At 42.6% G+C, this 26190-nt stretch overlaps 1 protein-coding gene and 1 long non-coding RNA gene across 21 annotated transcripts in view; one reads left to right on the top strand and one right to left on the bottom strand.

Annotated features, from left to right (window-relative positions):
• DAB1 (DAB adaptor protein 1) overlaps positions 1 to 26190 on the bottom strand; it is a 956508-nt gene that overhangs the window by 626180 nt on the left and 304138 nt on the right. The window lies entirely within an intron of this gene.
• On the top strand, positions 143 to 8952 carry LOC129655398 (uncharacterized). The gene is made up of 3 exons (XR_008715979.1): positions 143 to 282; positions 6068 to 6135; positions 8736 to 8952. It is a non-coding gene; the product is annotated as an uncharacterized LOC129655398 (long non-coding RNA).

Genomic DNA, 26190 nt, shown 5'->3' with positions numbered 1-26190 from the left:
TAGCTATATCCTAGTCGCTGGTGGGGTCTTCCTATTGGGTCCTGTCTGTGGGTTGGCTTGTCTCAGGGACTGGGCTCAGTTGAATCCATAGGTGACAGGAATCAGGGACAAATACACAGCACCTGGAAACCCAATTATGCACCCCTGGGCTGAGGACTGGTAGGAAGGGTCTGCCATTCTTGTTTTCTGGCTGCTGGGTTCCTTCTCCTCCTCCTCATCCATAAGAAGATACCTCACAGGGAAGAAGGAGGAAGAGGACATAGACTAATGAGAGTCTGCCAGGTATCTCCTTCCTATATTTGCACAGACAAAGGAAGCTGATGGCCTCATTACTGGGTCTCCCCCATACAATCACAAGTGGATGGCAGAGAATGGGGAGCAGGTGAAGGGGGCAGGAAGGGCCTTGCAAATGGATCTGTGATATTATGCAAATTTCTTACCCTTTCTGGGCTTCAGTCAATCTGTAAAAATGAGTTACTAACATAAATGAAAATGAAACTCTGTGACTCTGATGAAGATGAAACGCAAATGTTGAATTGTATTAATAGCACCTTGAAATTGATAATAAGAATCCCATGTACTAAGTTCCTTTAGTCTTGTCCAACTCTTTGCAACCCCATGGACAGTGGCCCACCAGACTCCCCTGTCCATGGGATTCTCTAGGCAAGAATATTGGAGTGGGTTGCCATGCCCTCCTCCAAGGGATCTTCTCTGCCTGGAGATCGAACCCATGTCTCTTACGTCTTCTGTGTTGGGAGGTGGGTTCTTTACCACTAGCACCACCTGGGAAGCTCAATACATCTAGTTAGTTTGCATAATGCTTTCACATACATTGCCCTGGCTACAATAGGTTGGGTGGTGCTATTCAATCCCATTATATGGACAGGAAAACCAATACTCAGAGAGGATACATTTTGTTCAAGGTCACAGGTTGAAAGGAGATGAAACTGGATGTTGGGCATTGGTGTCACATGATGTAGACAATGTGTGTGGAGTCATATATAGCCATAGTCTAAGAAAGTTTCAAAAAAAAAAAAAACGTGAAGTGTTGCTTTGTCTGCTGTAGAAATGAAGAAGCAAAGCTGTAGAAGCTAAGCAACTCTCACGAATTCCTTCTCTTCAGTCTGTGAGTTTGTTTCTGTTTTGTAATTAAGTTCATTTGCATCACTGGTTTGTAAAGATTCTGCATATATATGATATCATGTGATATTTCTCTTTCTCCGTCTGACTTCACTCAGTATAACAGCCTCTGGCTCCACCCATGTTGCTGCAAATGGCGTTATCTCATTCTTTTTAATGGCTGAGTAATATTCCATTGTATATACATTACCAGAGCGGTAGAGTGGGGGAGAGGACTAGTTAGGGAGTTGGGAATTGACATGAACATACTGCTATATATCAAATGGATAACAAGGACCTACTGTATACCACAGGGAATTCTGCTCAATGTTATGTAACCACCTAACTGGGAAAGAATTTGAAAATAAACAGATGACAATACTTTTATATGTATAACCGAATCACTTTGTTGTACAACTGAAACTAGCATAACACTTAATCAATTATATGCCAATCTAAAATAAAAAGTTAAAAACAAGAAATAAAAGCACAGAATAGAGTAGTTTAGCTGAAATATGAACCCAAGACTGTCCAACCCCTAAAGCCTTATCTTTATATTCCTGCCCCCGGTGGCAGATTGTTATTCTTTAATCCAACAAGTTATTTTTGAGTTATTATTTTATGTTCCAAACTCTGATTGATCAAAACACTGGGGGAAAAAATGACAGAATCCTTGCTCTCATGAAGGTTATATTCTGACAATAAACACAGAAGTAAAACTGAATGTTAAGTTAGATTATGTGTTGAATTGTGCATGCCCTAAAAAGTTAACTTAAAGTCTTAACCCACTACATTACCTCAGAATGTGACCTTATTTGAACATAGGGTCATTAAGATGTAATGAATTAAGTTCAACTGAGGTCATACTGGAGTAGGGTGGGCCCTGATTCCACTACGACTTCAATCCTTCTAGAAGGACAAACACAGAGGGGGAAGAGGACTGTTTGAAGACAGGGGCACGATCGAAGAGATGTTTTTACAAGCTAAGGAGCATGAAGGCTTGTGGCAAATACCAGGAGTGAGGAAGAGGACAGGAAGGATTCTCCCCTACAGGGTTTGGAGAGAGCGGAGCCCTGTCTCCACCTTGATTTTGGACTTCTGGCCTCCAGAACTGTGTGATAATACATTCCTACAGCTTTCTGCCACTCAGTTTGTGACACATTGTTATGTGAGCCCTAGGAAACTACAGACAGAGCCGTTATTTAGAACAATGAGGCAAGGAACAATAAACATTTAAAAATTCAAAACACCAAGGATGTTTTAGGGGGCTTCCCTGGCAGACCAGTCGTTAAGACTTCGCCTTCCAAAGCAGGGGGTGTGGGTTCAATTCCTGGTCATGGAGCTAAGATACCACATGCCTTGGAGGCCAAAAAAACAAAACATAAAACAGAAGCAATATTGTAACAAATTCAATAAAGACTTGGAAAAAAAAAGGTCCACATTAAAAAAAAATGTCCTTAAAAAAAAAGATGTTTTTTGAGATGAGCAAAGACTGCCAAAGACACAGACCTGAGGCCTTTCTATCTCCATGTGAGCAGGCTGGGTGCTGGGCTGCTTGCCACATGCTGCCCTGTAGGGCCTCTGCCTCCTGAGGCAGGACTGGCTCCTATGGTGGCTTCCCAGCTCACCTCTACACGAACTTGACTCAAAAGGGTTTACTAAGCAAATTAATAATGTAAACGAGATCTCAGCTAGCACCTTCCACACAGAGAAGGCCTACTGCACAGTAAACGGATGCTACAGTTGAAAATGAGTCTGTAATGCTCTTGAAAGCAGGCCATCAGGACTGCTGATGGGGGACACTTTGGTATTTCTTGCATCCTTCTTGCTATTACGTGAATAATAATAAAGCTACACAGAGAGGCAATGGCACCCCACTCCAGTACTCTTGCCTGGAAAACCCCATGGACGGAGGAGCCTGGTGGGCTGCAGTCCATGGGGTCGCAAAGAGTCGGACATGACTGACGTGATTTAGCAGCAGCAGCAGCAAAAAAAAAGAGGAGAAAGCATATTGTTTTTCTACAATTCAGTTTTTTATAAACCTTTTAATAATATTTGACCTTTGATTACTAAATGCTAAGGAAACATTAAATCATTTAGTTCTCCTGTAATCTATGAAGTTGGTATTGTTATTCCCATTAAAAAAAAAAAAGAAACTCACAGAAGTTATGTGACTTTTCTAAGACCACATGGCAGGTGGTTGGACCTACATTCAAGTGAAATGAAGTTACTCAGTCGTGTGGGACTCTTGGTGATCCCATGGACTGTAGCCTTCCAGGCTCCTCCATCCATGGAATTTTCCAGGCAAGGGTACTGGAGTGGATTGCCATTTCCTTCTCTGGCGGATCTTCCCTGCCTGGGGATCAAACCCAAGTCTCCCACATTGGAGGTAGATGCTTTACCTCTGAGCCACCAGAGAAGCCCTACATTCAAGTGAAGTGAAGTTGCTCAGTCGTGTCCAACTCTTCGTGACCCTATGGACTGTAGCCTACCAGGCTCCTCCATCCATGAGATTTTCCAGGCAAGAGTACTGGTGTGGGTTGCCATTTCCTTCTCCAGGGGATCTGTCCAACCCAGGGATCAAACCTGGGTCTCCCACATTGTAGGCAGATGCTTTACCATCTGAGCCATGAGGGAAGTCCTACATTCAAGCAGGGACTGGCTAAACCCAAAGCCCAGCTCTCACACACTCTTATCTTCATTCACTCTGAGGGCAGAACCAGTGAACCAGTGAAGTTGCTCAGTCATGTCCAACTCTTTGCGACCCCAAGGACTGTAGCCTACCAAGCTCCTCCATCCATGGAATTTTCCAGGCAAGAGTACTGGAGTGGGTTGTGCAGAAGTGGTTGTTAAAAACCCAGAACTCTGGACCCCACCAAGACCTGCTGGATCAGAGTTTGTGAAAGCGGACTCTGGATGATGTAAATATTCTAATGGTTCTTTTCTAATTTTTAAAAAAATTAATTTTGTTCATTTTTGGCTGTGCTGGATCTTTGTTGTTGTGTGTGGGCTTTCTCTAGTTGCGGAGAACCGTGTCTGCTCTTTGTCGCATACGTGGGCTTCTCATTGCAGTAGCTTCTCTTGTTGCAGAGCATGGGCGCTGGGTGTGCAGGTTTCAGAAGTTGTGGAATGTGGGCTCAGTTGCCCCTTGATATGTAGGATTTTTCTGGACCAGGGGTCGAACCCATGTCCCCTGTATTGGCAGGTGGATTCTTTACCACTGAGCCACCAAGGCAGTCCCTCTGATGACTCTTGATGCTGCCATTCTCTGGGGAACAGGGTTTCACTTCTTTAGGATGTATAAGGGCTCCCTAATATCCCCTTCTTTGGGGTTCTTGGACAGATGTTCCCCAAACAGCACAGAAAAGAGGTACCAGCTGGCTCTGTGAGGGTGTCCGGGGTTGGGCTCTGCAGAGATGTCACCTCCAACTGCTACTGCCCGCAGCCAGGGGACAGAGGTACCTGCCAGGGAGAGGATAGAGCCCCTTAGGCCCCCATTCTAGCATTTTCATTTATCATGCAAATGAACAGAGTGAAATTAGGTCATGTCAGGGCTCGCAAATCAAAATTGTGTCAGAGAGCTCTTCCATGGCCAGAGCTGGGGGCTGGCTGTGGATTCTTCAGATGCTTCTAATTTGGAATTTCCCAGCCAGTCAAGAAGCTCCTTGTGCCAGGCTTCTTCAGCATGAGGGGTGTCTATGGCCAAGGTCTCTGGATTTGCAGCAGTGATTTGCAGCCAGGTCTCAGCTTCAGGCTCTGCTGAATTCAGATAAAGGACCACTAAGTGTCCTAAGAGTTCAGTGAAAAATGCTGTGTGCCCTTGGAGTTAGAGGCCTGCCTGGATTAGATGTAACTGATGCTGCTAACACTGCTCCAGGCTAACTGCTTATCTTCACAGAACTTATCTTCCAGAGAGCACAATCTGGGCTCCACTGCTTATGGATAGGGGTCATGGGGCAAGTCCCTTGGCCATCTAAGTCTGTCTTGCTGTGCAGGTGTTCTCAGTATATACTGCATGCTCTTGAAGAAGGCAACTCCTCATGTTTGTCAATGGGTGATAACATTAGGGATATACATGCATAGGCCAAGTTTGACTTATAATGCTCCCCTTATTAATTTAGTTACACATTCATTCACTACACAGTTACTTGCTTCTGGTAGGAGTGTTTGTATGGATTTGCATCTGTCCTTACCCTTGAAACTGCAACCACATTTCTGACTCCATTCCTAAGTTTCTGAAGCAAGACAGTCAAGCCCTTTGCACCCAGTCAGAATTTGCTACCTGCTGCTGAACCACTGCCTGAATAAATGAATAATTCGCTATGGAAGCAGTTGGTCTGTATTCAAAAGCACCAGCTTCCTTTGATGGGTTGGCTTTGCCAGAATAAAGAAAAGTTCACCCCTCCCAAGGGGCAGAGGGCTAGAGTTGATGACCATCATGTTCAAAGACCTCATAGTGTTTCAGAAATGACCTTGGGGTTAGACTCGCCTGAAATCTTTAAGCCAGGCAGCCACCCACCCCTCCAAGTTGGTAAGGAAGATCTGGGTGTTTAATAAATCCAAGCAAGCCAGTGATTAAGAGGGAGCTGAAATTCAAAATATTTGTTTTATTTTTAGCAGGTTTGTTCTCTTTTCCTTATTAGCAGTGTTGGTGGCCCCTTCGATGCTGGTTTCCTTATTCCATGATAGAAAGATACTGGGCTTTGAAAACAGACTCATCAGAGTTCAGATTCTTACCCTTTTACTTCCTTTCCTTCTGACCCTGGGGGGATCACTCAGATTCCCTTGTAAATGAGGTAACAAAACACTATCCACTGCACATGGCTGCTGGGATGGTTAGCCCAGGGGGAGAATATGAAGCGCTTTGCAAACCACAGCTCTATATAGATCTAATTAACATGACTATTTTTGTTCCTTCAGTTCTATTTTCTTCTCTTAATAATTACAGAATCTTGTGTTTGGAGGAGAGCAGATCCATGGGCCTCCTTGTTAGAATCAATTGGAGAGCTGGTTCAAGTAAGACTCCCTCTGGGCCACTGAATCGGTCCTGGGGGCTGGGGGAGAGGAAGTACCCTGTGGTTTAAGAGCAGCCAGGTTTGAGAAGCACTGATCTAGTCCCTTAACACATGCAGCCTCTGCCACCTCTCTGTGAAAGGCGGTTTTCATCATATTACTAATACAGACCAAGAGAGAGCGATCCAGGCTATTTAAAGGTTTTACTACATTCACAGTTTGGAGAGAATACACCACATCACGCAGGGTCACTCAGGAATAGCACCACCATCAGTCAAAAGGCAGAGATATCGAGGGGTGGGGGGGCATGGTGTGGGAAAGGGCTTTACTGTGGTTTCTGCCAGAAAAAAATGGTAAGGCAGGGCAAGCCAGCGGGCTGACATCAAGACTGTTCCTAGTTGCGTGGTACCCAGCCCTGGGATGACTATGACAGGAGGAGAGCAGCCTGGAGTGTGAGAGCCCAGTAGGAGAAGGTAGGTCAAGAGCGTGGACTTTCCTGGCTATCAAAGAAAAAGAACTGACCAACTTCAGCCAAACCCTCAAAACAAGGCCAACATGATCACATTACATCCTTTGGGATCATTGGTATCAAAATGCAGAACAAAACAAATAAACCCTCAAAATCAGAAAATAACAAGTATTGACAAGAATGGAGAGAAAGTAGAACACGTGTACACTGTTAATAGGATACTTGTGCATTGTTAGTACAGCCACTGTGGAAGACAGAACAGTGGGTCCTCAAAAAATTAAAAATAGAATTACTCTATGACCTAGCAACTCCACTTCTGGGTATATGCCCAGCAGAATTAAAAGCAGAGTATTGAAGAGATATTTGCACACTCATGTTTAGAGCAGTATTATTCACCAATAGTCAAAAAGTGGAAGCCCGCTTGACAGATGAACAAATTAGCAAAATGTGAAATATTATTTAGCTGTAAACAGGAAGGAAATTCTGGTACATGTCACAACATGGATGAATCGTGAGGATGTTGTGCTCAGTGAAATGAGCCAGTCATTATAAGACAAATACTGTATGATTAATTTCACTTATATGAGACCCTAAAGTAGTCAAACCCATAGAGACAGAAAGCAAAATCGTGGTTGCCAGGGGCTAGGAGAAGGGACAATGGAAACTGGTGTTTAATGGGTATAGAGCTTTAGTTCTGCAAGATGAAAAATAAGCTGGAGATTGATTACACAGCAATGTGAATGCATGTAATGTAACTGACCTATATATCTTAAAAAGGTTGAGATGCTAAATACTGTGTGTATTTTGCCACAATTTAAAAATCTGGGTCAAGACACTACACACACACACACACACACACACACAAAACTATATTAGAAGTGGTCACTCATCTCCACTTGTATAATCTGCAAGGATACAGAGCTCACTGCCTCTTCAGGTAGCCCCATCCATCTCTGGCCTTCTGACTGTTAAGAACCTTCTTTCTGATACTCACCTAACACCTGTTCTCCTGTAACTTCTACTCTTTGGTCAGAGTTTTCTTTCAGGGCCACAAAAACTAAATCTTACTCTTCTTCTGTGCATGCGCGCTAAGTTGCTTCACTTGTGTCTGACTCTTTGTGACCCCACTGACTGTTGTCCCCCAGGCTCCTCTGTCCATAACATTCTTCAGGCAAGAATACTGGAGTGGGTTGCTATGCCCTCCTCCAGGGGATCTTTCCAACCAAGGGATTGAACCTGTGTCTCTTGCAGCTCCTGTACTTCAAGTGGATTCTTAACTGCTGAGTCACTGGGGAAGCCCACTCTTCTGCATGATGCCAACTGTTTCAACGTTTGAAGCCAAGATCCTCTTGCTTTTGGGGTTTTGCAATCCGTCATTACTTAGGAATTCAAATCCCCTCTCTTCCTTTCACCTCTATCTGATCTCCCTCATTTGATCAAGGAAGGGGAGTTGCATGAGAAAATGCTCAGACTGTACAGGGATTTAGCCATGAAACCTGGACCAGTGATGATAATTATAGCTACTAGTCTCTGAGCATCAGTTACATGCCAAGCATCACACGGGTGCCTTATGGCCAACTTACGGCATCTGCATCACAGTCCTATGATGTGGGTATTATCATGCTTGTTTTACAAATGGGTTGGAGCCCAGAGAAGTGAGGATACTTGCCTGGGGTCACTCAGCCAGTACTCCAAGAGCTGGCACTGGAATACAGGGTTGCCTGACATTGTTCGGATCAGGGTATTTTCATTTCCTGACCCTGCCACAGTGGGCTGTGACTAAGAAAATCAGATTCTGAGCCAAAGCAGGAGAGGTGTCTACCAGCCTTTGAGTCCCTCTCTGGGCTGCCTCTGCAGAGATACCTCAGGGACTCGAGTGCCTGCTGGTTCTATCTGTGAGGCTGGCAGAATGCCTTGTCAAACACCCAAGCATATTTTGTCACTTTAAGAAATCAAGGCAATTTCTGCACTTGACAAAGGTAAAATCTTTTAAAGCTTTGGAGGATTGGAAAAGGGAATAAAAAAGACATTAATAGAATGACATATTTTTAGTGTAACACTTCAGAGAAAACCTCTGGGGGAACAAAAAATAAAATGAGCGACCTAAATATGTTGTTTTTTTTTTTAATACTAGGAGCTTCAAAGGAGTGGGTTGTGCTGGATATTTGAGTGCCCCAAATCTGCAAAGGATTTGAAAACAATGGGAACTCTCTTGGACGAAGTCTCTGCTTTAGTCTGTAAACTGCACCAGACTGAATGCTGGGTTGAGTACTATGAGCTGAGTGACTACCGGCGAAATATTAATGTTAAACATTCTCAGTGTAAGAATCTGTAAAGTAAGAGTGTTGGTACTAACCTCACAGAATTGTAGTGAGATTTATATGAAACCAATGTATATTAAAATTTTATTAACTATTCATTATATTTGACATAATTAACATATAATACAATGACTACATTATATTTAATATTTATATTAACTCAGTTACATTTAATTAAATGAATAGGAAGCATAATACATGACAGGCATGGGGAAAATGGAAATATTCTCCTTCAGTTTATCTGTAGGGATTTTAGCTGAAAGTTGGACAAATAGCTCACTTAAGAAGGTTATTAAAATATCTTCTGTTATTTTTGCTATGTTCCTGAGAACCTAGCAAATAATAATTTTGCAATCAACTCTGAAGGTTATGAGTTGATAGGAGCCTACCCTTTCTGTGGATCCTGGGTGTGGGAGTCTGGCTGGGGTATCAGTAGTGTCAGGAAGTGTGGACCCTGCTTCTTGCTTCATCACAAGGGCAGGTGCCACCCCAATAGCCATGCTAATCCCTGCCTTCCTTACTAGCAGGATTCTGACTTTGTTTAGATAACAAAGTATCAATTTGCTCAGAAAGGTGGACTCAGAATCAGAGCATAAATCATGATTGATCAAAGCCAAGGACGGAAGTCTCATTCATTTTTGCCAGTGACTTTTAGCAGTGAGTCCATTACCCACTTCTGACAACTAGGACAAAGCAAGGGGCCGGGGGGCTTCAAGAAAAGATTTTCCATTCTGATGAAATCCTTTTTCCTCCCTGCTTCTGCATACTGGCAAGTGAGGATGTGACGCCTGAAGCAGAGCAGCCTTCTTGTAACCACAAGGAGGAAAACTAAGAGGTTTGGAAAAGTGAACTTAGAGTATGGAAATAATTAAGCTGCTGAGTTAACATATCTTGGAACTGCCTGCCCTATAAAACTAGTTGTGCGGCATGGTAAACCCTAGTGTTTTCAGCTACTTTTGTCCAGGTCATCTGTTACTAAAAGCATGCTAAAAGATACAAACACAAACTAATCCTGTGACCCTAGACACCTGCCCTTTTTGGACCTCAGTTTCTTCTCATATTAAATACAGGTTTGGGTTAGATTCGAGTTGGCAAATGAGTAGCCTATGGGCCAGCTTCAGCCTGGCAGTTATGTTTGCGTTTCCATGTGCATCATACAGGGCTTCCCAGGTGGTGCTAGTGGTAAAGAATCCACCTGCCGATGCAGGAGACGTGAGAGATGCAGGTTCAATCTCTGAGTCAGATTCCCTGGAGGAGGAAATGGGTACTCACCCCAGTATTCCTGCCTGAAGAAGCCCATGGACAGAGGAGCCTGGTGGGCCACAGTCCACGGTGTCACAAAGAGCTGGACACTTCTGAAGTGACTTAGCATGCATGCATGTGCATTATACAAACCAAACATCTTGAGAAAACCTGAGTCTTGTACTTCCTAAAACTCTTCTAACTGTCCTTATGAGCCTCCACCCTCATGGGATAGTGGTGAAAAATGGAATCTTGTCTGTGAATCCTATCTCCATCTCTCCTAGGATGAAGAGCCTGTTTGGACACCATGGCTCTTCTCTTTAAATGCTCATGGCCAAGGGTGAAGGAGAAGGGCTTGCATGCTCTTGTGGCTTTAGAATGGTGTCGTTTTCTTTAGATCTGCTGTAGGACTACAGGGCAGGTTGCGGCCCTAGACCCTGTATAGAGCCTGCTAAGATTCAATGGATCTTTCTGGTTCTTTGGAATATTGTGCTGTTTCCACAGCTGAAATCTTTGGTTCAGACAGAATTCCTATATTTTTGTAACCTCTGAGACCAGTTTTCTCGCAGCTACCTGTGCCAGATGTCCCCCACATTCCCTCCTGGGATGTCCAGGAAGACAGGTGTGGTGTGGAGAGGTATTGGGGAACAGGAATAGTACTTAGATCTATTATCAGAGACACCTCCATACACAGCATAATAATATGCTCTCCAATGGGATATGGTGCCAAGGTAGATGCTGAGAGTTCTTGTTGTCTCTCCCTGGCAGTTCCCAGAGGAGCTTCCTGTGTTCCTGAGTCCCTTCATCCCTACCAGGATACTATCTCTATCACTAATTCTCCTGTCTTTTGTCAAGATGTAGCTCCTACACAGTAGGAGATAGAGATGAGAGGTAAGAATCTTGCTACACACCCTCAAGACAAATGACCCAAGTTTTTCTTTTCTTTTTCCTGATTGGAAGGAACTTCCTCTGTAATAAATCCTTCTCCATTAGGACTCGAGACATAATAGCAGACAAGTAAGAGAAACCTCTAAAGCAGAGACAATGTAAATCAAGAGAATTTTTAAAATTATATCATTGTACTGCATTTAAAATCATTTTTACTTGTTGGAATATTTTTTAAAAATTATAAGATTCTAGATATAAACCTAAATTTTTATCTTCTCTTGAAAATGTAGAAGCTCTGGCAACATGGAACTCACACTTTGCAGCACAGTAATTGGCTTGCCCTGAGTAGTGTGTTCTTTCTTCCAAGGGTGCAGGTACTATCTGGTTATTCATGGTCTGGACATTCCCCTTTGCCTTGGACCTTGAATGCATCCAATGTATCCATCTATGTTCTCCTTCTTGGCACTTAATTTTCTAAGATCCACTCCACTTAGACAGTTTGGACTCTATGTTCAACACCTCTCCCTGCCCCCACCCCATGTCCAGCACCCTGCTAAGTGCAGCAGGGAATATATTGTTTCTCTTTAGTTGTTAAGTCATGGCTGACTCTTTTACAACCCCATGGACTGTAGCCCACCAGGTTCCTCTGTCCATGGGATTTCCCAGGCAGCAGTACTGGAACAGATTGCCATCTCCTTCTCCAGGGGATCTTCCCAACCCAGGGATCAAACCTGTGCCTCCTGCATTGGCAGGTGGATTCTTTACCACTGGGCCACTAAGGATTTTGACCTGATTAAACATATGATTATCACATGAATATTTATTTTAAGTAATACATAACCCAGTTAAGTATGTGCAACTAACACATTTTGAAATAACAGGAAAGGGTGCATAAAACCCTCTAAGAACCTTTGAACATGTCATTTCACTATTGTTCTTTGAATCAGCTTTGGGACTGTGGACAGGTTACCGGGGCCAATTGAACTCTTCTTTTCCTTACCAATGGAATGAAGAGGGCAGGATTAATCTCAGGGCTCTGAGATTACATGAGTTCACCCTAACAAGCATGCAACCTAGGATCAGCAGACTCAGGAATATAAGATAGACTTCGCCTTTAGGACGTTTATGGTCTAGTGGGGGAAATAAAGCAAAAACACACAACATGGAAAGCATCACAAAACATGGAGGACTTACAGAGTTCCAGGGCTCGGTGCTTAGAACCACGTTATCTTAGAATCAGAGGGAGCTATAGAACCTCTTCTCTTCCCACCAACATTTTCACCTACCTCCTCTTCTACTCTGAAAATACAATTCAGGATCAACCCTGCTCCTCCAGAAGCTCCCAGGTTTGGGTGAGTTAGTACGTCCACAGTAGTCCTGCAGTTCTGCACAACGGCTGCTTATTTGTGTGTCCTCCACTGTGCTGTGCCTCTTGAGGACTAGGAATGTAATCAGTATCTGCCTTATTTTTGGCTTTGCCAGAACCCCCTACCCATAATTTTGAAAACAACACTCCCTTCTCCTTGAATTGATTATGCCACCACCTCGTTCCATGCAGTCCTGATGAAATAGCTCTTAAAGATTTCCATCACGCGTGCACACACGCAAACACACATGTCTTCCTTCCAGTTGGGAAGTAAAATTAAACCAGATTCTTTCACCAGGGACTTAGAATCTTGAGGGAAGTGACATGCTGTGACAGAATATTGAAAGAATTTGAACCCAATCATTTTTTCTGCAGAGTCCACTTGCTCCTGCTTTTGTGATCCACTGGCCTGTCCATGTTCCTTTTGTCCTCGCTTGGATGTTCAATCCTTCCTTAACTCTGCAATTTTCAGAGTACTCCCCTGCTCTGCCTTTTTTTTTTTTTTTTTAAGTTAGACAAAGCCATCGCTCTCCACTGCTTACAACCAACAATTCTAACTCATACTGGGATCAAATTTTGTTCAACTTTGATGCCTATCACAGTGTCCAGCATATGGTGAGCTCTGGAGACAACAATTTTACATGTTTGTTAAGTGAGTACAATTCCCACCCGTGCCGCTATCCACTGTATGGCCTCCCTGAGTGATGGCCATCTCTTTGCTTTCCATCAGACCATGGCCAATGAAGGCAAACTCAGTCTCTCACTAGGCGGCTCAGGCGGCTATTTGGAAAATGTTCCCAACTGAATGCAATCATACATCCCAAATTGTTAGAAAGTTCTTCCCAAATGACTTATTATTCACATTGCCCTCCCCCAGCTATTCCTTATTCTTTGCTGGGACCATGAGAATTCTTCCATCAGATAATTTCAAAGTCAGGGCGAACCACATCTACAGGGCTTCAGGGTTTGCTAAAAGGTCTCTAAGGCATAATAATATTTCACATTTGAAAGGCAAATAATACTTAGAGCGTTTTCAAAGCTCTTTACCAACCACCAGGTAATTTATTCTTACAAAAACTCTGAGACACAGATTGCCGTGGGATTACCAGTTCTCCATTTCCCATGTCAGGAGACGCTATCCCAGAAAGATCATCTAATTCTTTTTTCCAGGTCACACAGCTAATACAGGGCAGAGTTGAGACTCAGTGCCTAATCATTATGGCTTAATTCACCTACCTTTTCCATTTTACCTTGCCAGAGGATTATAATCATCATTTCAGTGATGAAGATATGGTTTTAAAAGAAGTGTTCTATTTCAGCTGCTTTACTGGTCATTTTAAAATATTTTCTCTAATTCTTCCATCATTCAATAGTGTATGATTATTTCTCTATCATGGTTGAGGGAACTGAGGTTCAGTGCAGACAAAAACTTGCCCAAGATTCCTAGGTAATAAATACTAAAGCTGACATTTGAACACTGAATATACACATCAGACATACAGGGAGTTGGACCATACTTGTGTGAGTACCTGGCTTGTGCCTGAGAAGTCCCTTGAGTACTGTTTAATTCCCTGACTAGGGATCAAGGTCTCAGCAAGGTCAACAGCCATTCCCTTCTTCTATACCTGGGACTTCTGAAGCCACTTTGTTATTCTCTTCTTCCATATCCTAAAATCTTTCTCCATCCTTCCCACACCTATTTGTATTAAAAGGCCTACAAAATCCTATTAGGAACTTTCATTGCTGAATGATTTATGAGGGAAGAAGGTAGAGTGTCTACACACAGGGGAAGAATTGGGGTTATTTTTATTTCTCTATCTGTGGGCAGCATCACCTCAACATGGAACATGCTTCCTACAGCTACACTGAGACCAATCAGACACATCTGTATTCTGTTACTCTGCTTCTCCGCATACTCCTCCCAAAGGAACCGTGTTTTCTTAAAGTTCATCTGCAAGGTTCTATTCCGAGCACTGATAATACTATAAAATAACGGTAAAGTTAATTATTGGCAAATTGAAATGGAAGTGCTATCTAAATTATTAGGACATTCACATTATTATCAAATGAGTTTATTGTGATTAAAATGATTAATGACATTCCAGTAAATACCAGAGAATTAAAATTCTGAATACAAAGAAGGTTAAAGTCTTATCATCATTAGAGTACATTAAGGGAAAAACGTGAGTATTCTATCTGTTTACATTAGGGAAAGAGACACAGGGCAAATAAAGAAAAGCATTTGAATCTTTACAAAAATGAAAATCTGGGGGCTCATTTTCTCATTTATGTAGCATTTGGAACTAACATGTCTTGTACAGGAAGAGAAACAATAGCCCACATGTAAATTAAAATAGACCACTGAAACAGAATGAAAGGCCAAAAATAGATCCAAGAATATTATAACATCTTAGCATATGTTCAAGAGGGCATTTTAAAGCTGGAGAAAAGGCTGTATTATTAAATAAAGGTATAGGGGCAACTGGCTTCTCACTGACTGACGGGAGATAATTACCTTACATGTTACCCCTAAACAGATTCCAGAAAAAAATAGCTAGATAAAAATACAAGTGAATATTTCTCTATTTCTATTGCTTTGAGGTGGGCAAGACAGTAGAAGTATCATTTCAAAAAGATAAACCAGAAAACATTAATAGATTTGATAAGACACAATGTAAACTAAAATCAAAAAGTAACAATAACCTGGGTAAAATATCTACATTATATTTGAAAACTAAAAGATAAAATCTTTATATTATATTTAAGTATAAAGAATATCTTCGATATATAAAAATCTTCTACAAATAAATAAGAAAAAGATAAGTTTCTGTTATAAAAATGAGCACAAGACTTGAAAGAAGAAATAAAAGCAGCCAATACAACTACAACTATGAAAATATTTCCTCATCAGTAGGAAGAAAATGGCCAAAATAAAATAGACTAATGATTTAAAAAGTCATATAACCCTAACCCTTATGGCAGAAAGTGAAGAGGAACTAAAAAGCCTCTTGATGAAAGTGAAAGAGGAGAGTGAAAAGGTTGGCCTAAAGCTCAACATTCAGAAAACGAAGATCATGGCATCTGGTCCCATCACTTCATGGCAAATAGATGGGGAAACAGTGGAAACAGTGTCAGACTGTAATTTTTTGGGCTCCAAAATCACTGCAGATGGTGACTGCAGATGCTTACTCCTTGGAAGGAAAGTTATGACCAACCTAGATAGCATATTCAGAAGCAGAGACATTACTTTGCCAACAAAGGTCCATCTAGTCAAGGCTATGGTTTTTCCAGTGGTCATGTATGGATGTGAGAGTTGGACTGTGAAGAAAGCTGAGTGCTGAAAAATTGATGCTTTTGAACTGTGGTGTTGGAGAAGACTCTTGAGAGTCTCTTGGACTGCAAGGAGATCCAACCAGTCCATTCTGAAGGAGATCAGCCCTGGGATTTCTTTGGAAGGAATGATGCTAAAGCTGAAACTCCAGTACTTTGGCCACCTCATGTGAAGAGTTGAGTCATTGGAAAAGACTCTGATGCCTGGAGGGATTGGGGGCAGGAAGAGAAGGGGACGACAGAGGACGAGATGGCTGGATGGCATCACTGACTTGACAGCTTTGAGTCTGAGTGAACTCTGGGAGTTGGTGATGGACAGGGAGGCCTGGCGTGCTGCAATTCATGGGGTCGCAAAGAGTCGGACATGGCTGAGCGACTGAACTGAACTGATAACATGCAAGGTATGAGCTTATAGAGTGATAGCTGGAACTTTTGAAACAGGAGGGGAAGGGGCAGGAACAGCCTTTAGAAGAATGTCATAGCCAGAAGACACAACATCAACTGATCAGGGCCTTCTCTTTATGTTATACAATTTATGGTAGTGGTGGTTTAATCTCTAAGTTGTGTCTGACTCATGCAACCCCATGGACTGTGGCCCTCCAGGCTCCTCTGTCCATGGGATTTCTCAGACAAGAATACTGGAGTGGGTTGCCATTCCCTCCTCCATGGGATCTTCCCAGCCCAGGGATGGAACACACAGACCTGTGTCTCCTGCATTGCAGGTGCTGCACTTACTGCTGAGTCACCAGGGAAGCCCTCATACAATCCATCGTTGTTGTTCTTCAGTGGTTCAGTCATGTCCCACCCTTTGTGACCCCACGGACTGCAGCACGCCAGGCTTCCTGTCCATAATCAACTCCCCGAGTTTGCTCAAACTCATGTCCATTGACTTGATGATGCCAACCAACCATCTCATCCTCTGTTGCCCCCTTCTCCTCTTGCCCACAATTTTCCCCAGCATTAGGGTCTCTTCCAATGAGTCAACTCTTCGCATCAGGTGGCCAAAGTATTGGAGCTTCAGCTTCATCATCAGTCCTTGCAGTGAATATTTAGGGTTGATTTCCTTTAGGATTGACTGGTTTGCACAAATGTATAATGATGCATATCCATCAGTTTAGTGTCATGCAGAGAAGGCAGTGGCACCCCACTCCAGTACTCTTGCCTGGAAAATCCCATGGACGCAGGGGCCTGGTGGGCTGCAGTCCATGGGGTCGCTAAGAGTCAAAGAGCTGAGCGACTTCACTTTCACTTTTCACTTTCATGCATTGGAGAAGGAAATGGCAACCCACTCCAGTGTTCTTGCCTGGAGAATCCCAGGGACGGGGGAGCCTGGTGGGCTGCCGTCTATGGGGTCGCACAGTCGGACACAACTGAAGCAACTTAGCAGCAGCAGCAGCAGCAGAGTAGTTCCACTGCTCTAAAAATGCTCTGTGGTCTACTTATTCATCCCTTACTCCCATTTATTTTTAAAACTTAAATTCTTAATGCTTCTGATATGCAGCCAGATGATGGTAAATTTACTTTGTAAATGATTATGGAAAATGTGAGAAGGTGAGATGTTGTTGCCTGTAAACATCTTGCTGGTGGCACTACCACAGGGAAAGCTGTACTGCCCCTTGAATGGGGTATATTCTCGGCAGACGGCAGCATGGCTGAGTGCAGAGAACCTATGCCATGGAATCTTGCTGACCTGGCTGAGATTCACTCTGTTCTTTAGTGACCATGTGACCTTTGGCAAATCCTTTACTTTCTCTGAACTTCAGTCTCCATCATTTATATAATGAGAAAAACAACACCTACTTACAGAATGGTATAAGGATTAGGGGCTTCCCAGGTGGTGCAGTGGAAAAGAATCTGCCTGCCAATGCAGGAGATGCAGGATATGTGGGTTTGATTCCTGGGTTGGGAAGATCCCCTGGAGTAGGAAATGGCAACCTACTCCAGTATTCTTGCCTGGAAAATCCCATGGACAGAAGAGCCTGGTAGGCTATAGTCCATAGGGTCACAGAGTCAGACAGAGAGATCATTTAGGAAAAGTGTCTGGTGGCAGGCGCATGTTTGATGCTCAGGAATTGCATGATATACTATTGTGATCATCACTGCAGCCACATTCAGGAATGAATGAACCAAACAAAATCATGAAGGCAATACCAAAGTGTAGAAATATCAAGATCAAAGTTATCTTACAAAAGTTAAAATTCTGAATTGAGACAGTATATCCTAAGGGGAAATGTTATATGTTTTGGAGACAAATAGATCTGGGTTTATATCCTGATGGAATGGAGAAGAACCTTAGGCAAGCCTCTGTCCCACTCCCACAGAAGTGCAAAGGCTCCTCTAGCCTTTGTCCCCCACCCCTTGTTTGTAGAAAAGCTGAAATTCCCCAGATCTCCCTGGGTCACAGAATAGCAAGTTCAAGCAGTTAAGGATTAGGACAATAGAGTCACAGACTCAGTTTCTGATGCACATCACTGAGTTGTTTTACAGATACTAAAACTGCCAGCAGAGGGAAAAAACTAACAGCATGATGACCAGACTACAGCCACAACATAAGCTGCTCTATCTTGAGCAATGCTGAGTCTATGGCTAGCACTCTTCAAAGAACTGTCTTTAAGAGAATGAGATTAACACCACTGCTCATAATAATCCTTATCTTTGCGGGCATCAAGATAATTGTAGCTCATTTTGCCCATGTATGTAAGCAGACAACTAAAATTGTCAGAAGAGAGATGCTTCAGACCCATGTCGATACTTTTCACCCTAAGACCTCGATGCCCTTTCTCAGCATGAAGAAGTTACAGAAGACAGACCTGCATCCCTAATCCCATAGAAATAGAAGGATAATCTGACAAGGAGGGATTTGTAGGCAGCTCTCTGCAGGAAAGGACCCTTAGCGGGAAACCTGTTCTCTTCCCACTCTAAGTAAAGCTACATTGTAACTAATTTTTAAATCAGGCATCCTCTTGTTCTACTCATTGCTGGCTCAAGCGCACCTTTAAAATTTTTTGATCACACAATACCTTGCCTAACCTGTTGGTTTTATCTGTAGATCAAAGAAGTAGACATGAAGAATAAGTAATTAACAGATGACCAGAGTAATCTCATGAACAAACTGTGTGAACAAGACAGCCTCTAAAAAAATATTACACAAAGATGAGAAGCCTGCATGCAGTGGGGGATGGTGATGATTCTGACCCCCCATCTCAATGATTAATGAGATTACTTCCCTTTTATCCTTTAAAAACTTTCATAACCCAGCAGAATCTTAGGTGATGGTTTTGGGGGTACATGAGTCCACCATCTCCCCAGACTGTTGGTATTCTGATTAAAAGAACCTTTCTTTTCTATGAGTCTCTGCCTCTCTCTCAGGTATTGATTTTAGAGTAGCAAGCAGCTAGATCTGAGTTAGGGTAACACTGATTCTATCAACGGACAGGGTAAATAAATCCAAGTCAGTTGCTTGTACTTTATGTGTCTCTGTTTCTTCATCTGTAAAACGAGACTGACAAGTTTACTTCACAATGTTCCTAGAAGGCATAAATGAAATAACTCAAGTACACCACCTTGCACTGGTCTGGTGTCTGGTGCATAGTAGATGCTCAGTATACGCAATCTATTTTTTGCCATTGCCAGTGCACATCTGCCTGAGACAGGTGTGCTCACGCTGGCAGTGTCAGAGGCCCTGGGGAAACCGTCCAGAGAAGAAGCTATGATAAGTATGTGTAGTGGAGTTTTTCATGCTTTAGAAATCTTAGGAAGGAAGAGGACTAATAAGTTATTTCATCTGCTACTTTCTTGCTGGAGGATCCCTGGCTACAAATACACTCGGTGATGTTTTTCTCAGATAAGTTACAAATAAGCCCAGACTTGCCTTGAAAGGATTTCTTCCATCTAATAGGCTGGGGTGTTAGCCCTGATACTGTGAAATCCCTTTAGCAGAAAGCCTCTGGGCTGTCAGTGGAGCTGGTCCCTTCCTGAGTGCTGGTACTTAAAGAGATAGATAACGGAAGATTTCCAAATAGGAACATCTGGAAATGGAATAGGAAGTCTCCAAGGAGAGGGAACACTCATTATTCAAGGCTGCCTTAGGCGATGTCTTCCTGGGAAGGTTCACTGGGAAGAAGAATCAAGGATATGAGTCCTAACTCCCAGAATTTTTAACAAAGCCAAGAGGGCTATTTCCGGAGCATCCTAGGGTCACTTCTTTGCCTAAGATATTTAGAACTAGATCAAAAGGTCACCAGTGCAGTGACTGCCTGGGATGCCATATAATAGAAAGTAGCAAAATCTCACTGAAAATTTTATTGTGCCAATTAACACAAGAGGCCACATAGGACTTTTTATACAAAGGATGAAATTAAATTGATTGCCACATTAGTGAGGAGTCTTTGGGCTATACATAATAGAAAACCAAGTTGAACTAGATTTTTAAAAAGTTGTGGCAGAATGCATATTAATATATAATTTACCATCTGTATCAGTCAGGTCTGGCAGCCTAATATCATATCATATAACAAAATATCACAAGTTGATGGCTTAAACAGAATCTTATTTTCTCATAGATCTGGAGGCTAAAAGTGCAAGTTCAAGGTGCTGGCATGTTCAGTTTTCAGTGAGGCTTCATTTCTTGGCTCACAGATGGCCATCTTCTTGCTGCATCCTCATATGGCCTTTCCTCTTGGCAAGTTTGGAGGGAGAGCTTTGGTGCCTCTATCTCATCTTATAAAGACATCAGTGTTATTGGACTGGTCCCACTCATGATCTCAGTTCAGTTCAGTTCAGTCGCTCAGTCATGTCTGACTCTTTGTGACCCCATGGACTGCAGCACACCAGGCCTCCCTGTCCATCACCAACTCCCAGACTCTACCCAAACTCATCTCTATCAAGTTGGTGATGCCATCCAACCATCTCATCCTCTGTCTTCCTCTGTCATCCTCTTCTCCTCCCGCCCTCAATCTTTCCCAGCATCAGGGTCTTTTCCAATGAGTCAGCTCTTCGCATCAGGTGGCCAAAGTATTGGAGTTTTCAGCTTCAACATCAGTCCTTCCAATGAACACTCAGGACTGATCTCCTTTAGGGCTGACTGGTTGGATCTCCTTGCAGTCCAAGGGACTCTGAAGAGTCTTCTTCAACACCACAGTTCAAAAGCATCAATTCTTCTTTATAGTCCAACTTTATAGTCTCAGCTTTCTTTATAGTCCAACTCTCACATCCATACATGACCACTGGAAAAACCATAGCCTTGAGTAGACAGACCTTTGTTGGCAAAGTAATGTCTCTGCTTTTTAATATGCTGTCTAGGTTGGACATAACTTTTCTTCCAAGGAGTAAGCATCTTTTAATTTCATGGCTGCAATCACCATCTGCAGTGATTTTGGAGCCCAAAAAAATTAAGTCTGCCACTGTTTCCCCATCTATTTGCCATGAAGTGATGGGACTAGAGGACATGATCTTAGTTTTCTGAATGTTGAGTTTTAAGCCAGCTTTTTCACTCTCCTCTTTCACTTTCATCAAGAGGCTCTTTAGTTCCTTTTCACTTTCTGCTGTAAGGGTGGTGTCATCTGCATATCTGAGGTTATTGATATTTCTCCCGGTAATCTTGATTCCAGCTGTGCTTCATCCAGCCCAGTGTTTCTCATGATGTACTCTGCATATAAGTTAAATAAGCAGGGTGACAATATACAGCCTTGATGTACTCCTTTTCTTATTTGGATGGTTCTATGTTCCATGTCTAGTTCTAACTGTTGCTTCCTGACCTGCATACAGATTTCTCAAGAGGCAGGTCAGGTGGTCTGGTATTCCCATCTCTTGAAGAATTGTCATGATCTCACTAACCTTAACTACCTATTTAAAGGCCCTGTGTCCAATATAATCACGTTGAGTGTTAGGGCTTCAATATACGGATTTGGGGGGCTTCCGTTGTGGCTCAGTCGGTATAAAATATGCCTACAATGCAGGAAACCCAGGGCTGATTGCTGGGTCCAGAAGATATGTTGGAGAAGGAAATGGCAACCCATTCTAGTATTCTTGCTTGGGAAATCCCATGGACAGTGGAGCCTGGTGGGCTACAGTCCCTGGGGTCACAAGAGTTGGACATGACTTAGTGACTAAGCCACTGCCACCATATGGATTTTAGAAGGACACAGTTCAGTCTATATCAACATCTCAACTATTTTAAAGTGCATAGTTCAGTGGCATTAAGTATATTTACATTGTTGTGCAACCATCGTCCATCTCCAAAATTCATTTCATTTTCCAAATGAAAATTATGCAACCATTAAAGAATAATTTCCTGTTCATCCATCCCTTTAGTCCTTAGCAACCACCATTCTCCTTTCTGTCTCTATGAATTTGACTACCCTAAGTATCTCACATGAGTAGAATCATATAGTACTTGTCCTTTTGTGCCTGGCTTAGATTCCTTTTTAAAGCTGAATAATATTCCATTGTATGTATATACTACATTATGTTTATACATTCTTAATGTTGCTATGAACAAGGGTGTAACAAGTAAACATGGATATTTATTATTGTGATTGTGGTCATGGCTTCCTGAGTATATGCAATGTCAAAATTTATCAAATTGTACATGTCAAATATGTGCAGATTATAATTTGGCTATTGTTATAAAATATAGCTATAAAAAGCATACACAAAGAATAAATGTTTATTGGGACATTTGACATTGAAGTTCAAGAGAGCAGCTAGCTTTGTTTCAGGGAAGAGCCAATTCTGACTCCATGATGGATCTGTTTCTTTGACTTTTTTGTTTTGTTTTGTTTCTTTGACTTTAAACTTTGCTTTTCATTGCTTTTGCTGTGTACACTATACAAAAGCATTTTTTGCTATGTATGTACAATCACATAATGGTCTGCCTCAGGAAATCCTGACCCTTTCTTTACCTGAAGAGGTTAATATATCCCTTCCCTGAGGTTGGCCATTCCAGGAGATATTTGCAAGATAATGGTCTTTACTTCCTGGACTCCTCCCATCAGTCAGTTCAGTTCAGTCGCTCAGTCTTGTCCAACTCTTTGTGACCCCATGAACCGCAGCACGCCAGGCCTCCCTGTTCATAACCAACTCCCGGAGTCCACCCAAACCCATGTCCATTGAGTCGGTGATGCCATCCAACCATCTCATCCTCTGTCGTCCCCTTCTCCTCCTGCCCTCAATCTTTCCCAGCATCAGGGTCCTTTCCAATGAGTCAGCTTTTCGCATCAGGTGGCCAAAGTATTGGAGTTTCAGCTTCAACATCAGTCCTTCCAATGAACACCCAGGACTGATCTCCTTTAGAATGGACTGGTTAGATCTCCTTGCAGTACAGGGGACTCTCAAGGGTCTTCTCAAACACCACAGTTCAAAAGCATCAATTCTTTGGCGCTCAGCTTTCTTTACAGTCCAACTCTAACATCCACACATGAACACTGGAAAAACCATAGCTTTGACTAGACAGACCTTTGTTGACAAAGTGATGTCTCTGCCTCCCCCTCTTTGTTCTGTAAAAGAACCTGGCACCTAGACCCCAGCAAGATTGTTATTTTGAGACGTTAGTCTGCCATGTCTTCTCAGTCAGCTGACTTTCCCAATAAGATCATATTCCTTGCCTCATCACGTTGTCTCTTAAAGTTAATAGCCTGTCGTGTGGCATTGGTAACAACTTCAGAAGGGCTTAAAGTATATCACTCAGATTTCAAATAATGGTCATGAGCACTTTCTGCTTTGCTCCTGTCTCAACTTTCTTGTCCAATGTGGTGGCAAAGATAATAGTTGTTGGTTAAAACTGTCTTTCAACTAGAAAACCTAAATTGCAGAGCACTACTTTCCTACAGGTTCCAGAAAAAGTAAACGTCTGAGCTTCTCTGATTTACTTAAGTTTGAACCAATCAATCTGGTTAGGGAAAAAGCAGTGTTTTGACTGTCAAGCTTGGATGTGTGCCGAGCCATGGGAAGGATTTATATCATGAACTATTAGGAATAGATATCCATCAAAAAAGAGAGGTTAAGTGACCAAAACTGAAGGGCAGGCAGAAACTCCAGATGAGTCTTGCCAGCCTGCTCTCCTGAAGGAAATAGTCTTTATATGGAAATAAAAGTAAACAATTTGTCAGCGATTCCCTGTCATAGAGTACTCTTGTGATCTTCATATGAAAGCAAATCCCTGCGCCTGTAAACCTCCCCAACAGCCTCCACCAACCCCAGACCAACCAGCTAGGTAGGGTCACCCAAAGTCAGCAGCCAAAAAGTCAGCTGGAATTCAGAAACGGAAAAATCCATAGCATTAGGCTCTTTACCTAGTATTTTAATCTACAATCTAAATTTTAAACTGAAGAAGTCTGGGCTTTGGGGAAAAGCATAATTCTAACACAACTCCAGGTAGTCCAAATACATTATTTTGAATATTTTTGTTAATTAAAAAAAAAAAAAAATCAGTGTCTACCCACTTTCATTGCTGCTGCTGCTGCTGCTAAGTCACTTCAGTCGTGTCCGACTCTGTGTGACCCCATAGACGGCAGCCCACCAGGCTCCCCCATCCCTGGGATTCTCCAGGCAAGAACACTGGAGTGGGTTGCCATTTCCTTCTCCAATGCATGAAAGTGAAAAGTGAAAGTGAAGTCACTCAGTTGTGTCTGACTCTTCAAGACCCCATTGACTGCAGCCTACCAGGCTCCTCCGTCCATGGGATTTTCCAGGCAAGAGTACTGGAGTGGGGTGCCATTGCCTTCTCCGCCCACTTTCATTAAGTACATTCTAAATGAATAGCTTAGAACTATAATTTTAGAAAGCCACCAAGTTTTCAGGATCCTATCCCCAAACATCTCAATGTAACCCTGGTGTGGTGCTTTTGTACTATGGTGTTGGAGAAGACTCTTGAGAGTCCCTTGGACTGCAAGGAGATCAAACCAGTCAATCCTAAAGGAAAGCAAACCTGAATATTCATTGGAAGAACTGATGCTGAAGCTGGACCTCCAATACTTTGGCCATGTAATGCGAAGAGCTGACTCATTGGAAAAGACCCTGATGCTGGGAAAGATTGAAGCTAAAAGGAGAAGGGGGTGGCAGAGGATGAGATGGTTCAATAGCATCATCGATTCAATGGATATGAATTTAAGCAAAGTCAGGGAGATAGTGAAGGATAGGAAGGCCTGACATACTGCAGTCTACTGGTTCACAAAAAGTAAGGCATGACTTACTGAACAAAATTTACAACATTAAATTCTGACAATCTCATATCCTGGGGCTGCTCTCACCTTCTGGGATAGCCCATACTGTCTGTGGAGTGTATTTCTCTTTAAATAAATTCACTTCTTACTTATCACGTTGTTTCCCACTGAATTCTTTATCTGATGAGACACTAAGAACCTGAGCTTAATTAAGTTGTGAAACCAGATGTGTGATCTCAGTTAAAAGACTATGGGTTTGGGGACTTCCCTGGTGGTCCAGTGGTTAAGATGTCACCTTCCAATGAAGGGGGTGCAGGTTCAGCCCCTGGTCAGACACCTAAGATCCCACATTCCTCATTGCCAAAAACCAAAACAATACATAAAACAGAAGCAGTACTGTAACTAATTCAATAAAGACTTTAAAAATAGTCAGGAGAGGGGGTAGATTATGTGTTCAGGATCTAATCTGAGTTGCAGGGTTTCACTTAACAGGTTCTTAGTCTTGCCTTTAGTTTATACGAAGGATTCTATTGAGAGGTGTAGTCACTCACCAGAGAACTCCAAGGCATACATCATCTAATGTTCTTCTGAAACCCATTGTGTGCCCTGCCCCACAGAGTTACTGTTAGGAAGCTCAGCATTGATTCCTAAATCCTAAATGTGATTTAAAACCGTGGGTATATCTGCCTCCTGCCTACCCTCTGACTTCATCTCATTTTCCTTCCCCCTCTACTTAACACGAACCACCACCCTGCGGGCGTCTCAGTGCTTCAGTGGAACCAAGCTAGGTCCCCTCTATGCCTTCACAGGGACTGTCCACACCTGCCAGGGCCAGCAGTCCACACACACTTATATCCAAATGTTCCTCACATTCAGGTGTCATTTTTAAATGTCATTTCTTTGGGAAACACTTTTATCGGTATTCCCCATAAAGTTAAGTTACCCTGTTTTGTCTTCTCAGGGTACCCTCACTGTGCTTCTCTTCCTTAGCACTTAAGACAATTGATACTTAATTACACTATTATTTGTCTCTATTTATATACCAGTGAACTTTCCAGGTGGCACAATGTTAAAGAATTCATCTGCCAATGCAGGAGACACGGGAGACATGGGTTCTATCCCAGAGTTGGGAAGATCCCCTGGGGGAGGGCACAGCAACCCACTCCAGTATTCTTACCTGGAAAAGCCCATGGACAGAGGAGCCTGGTGGGCTATATAGTCCATAGGGTTGCAAAGAGTCAGGCACAACTGAGCAAGCATTCATGTACCCATTTACAGAAA

Source organism: Bubalus kerabau, chromosome 6 (genome assembly GCF_029407905.1).
Source record: "Bubalus kerabau isolate K-KA32 ecotype Philippines breed swamp buffalo chromosome 6, PCC_UOA_SB_1v2, whole genome shotgun sequence".
NCBI classification, from domain to species: domain Eukaryota; kingdom Metazoa; phylum Chordata; class Mammalia; order Artiodactyla; family Bovidae; genus Bubalus; species Bubalus kerabau.
This window is presented reverse-complemented; position numbering and strand designations above follow the sequence as displayed.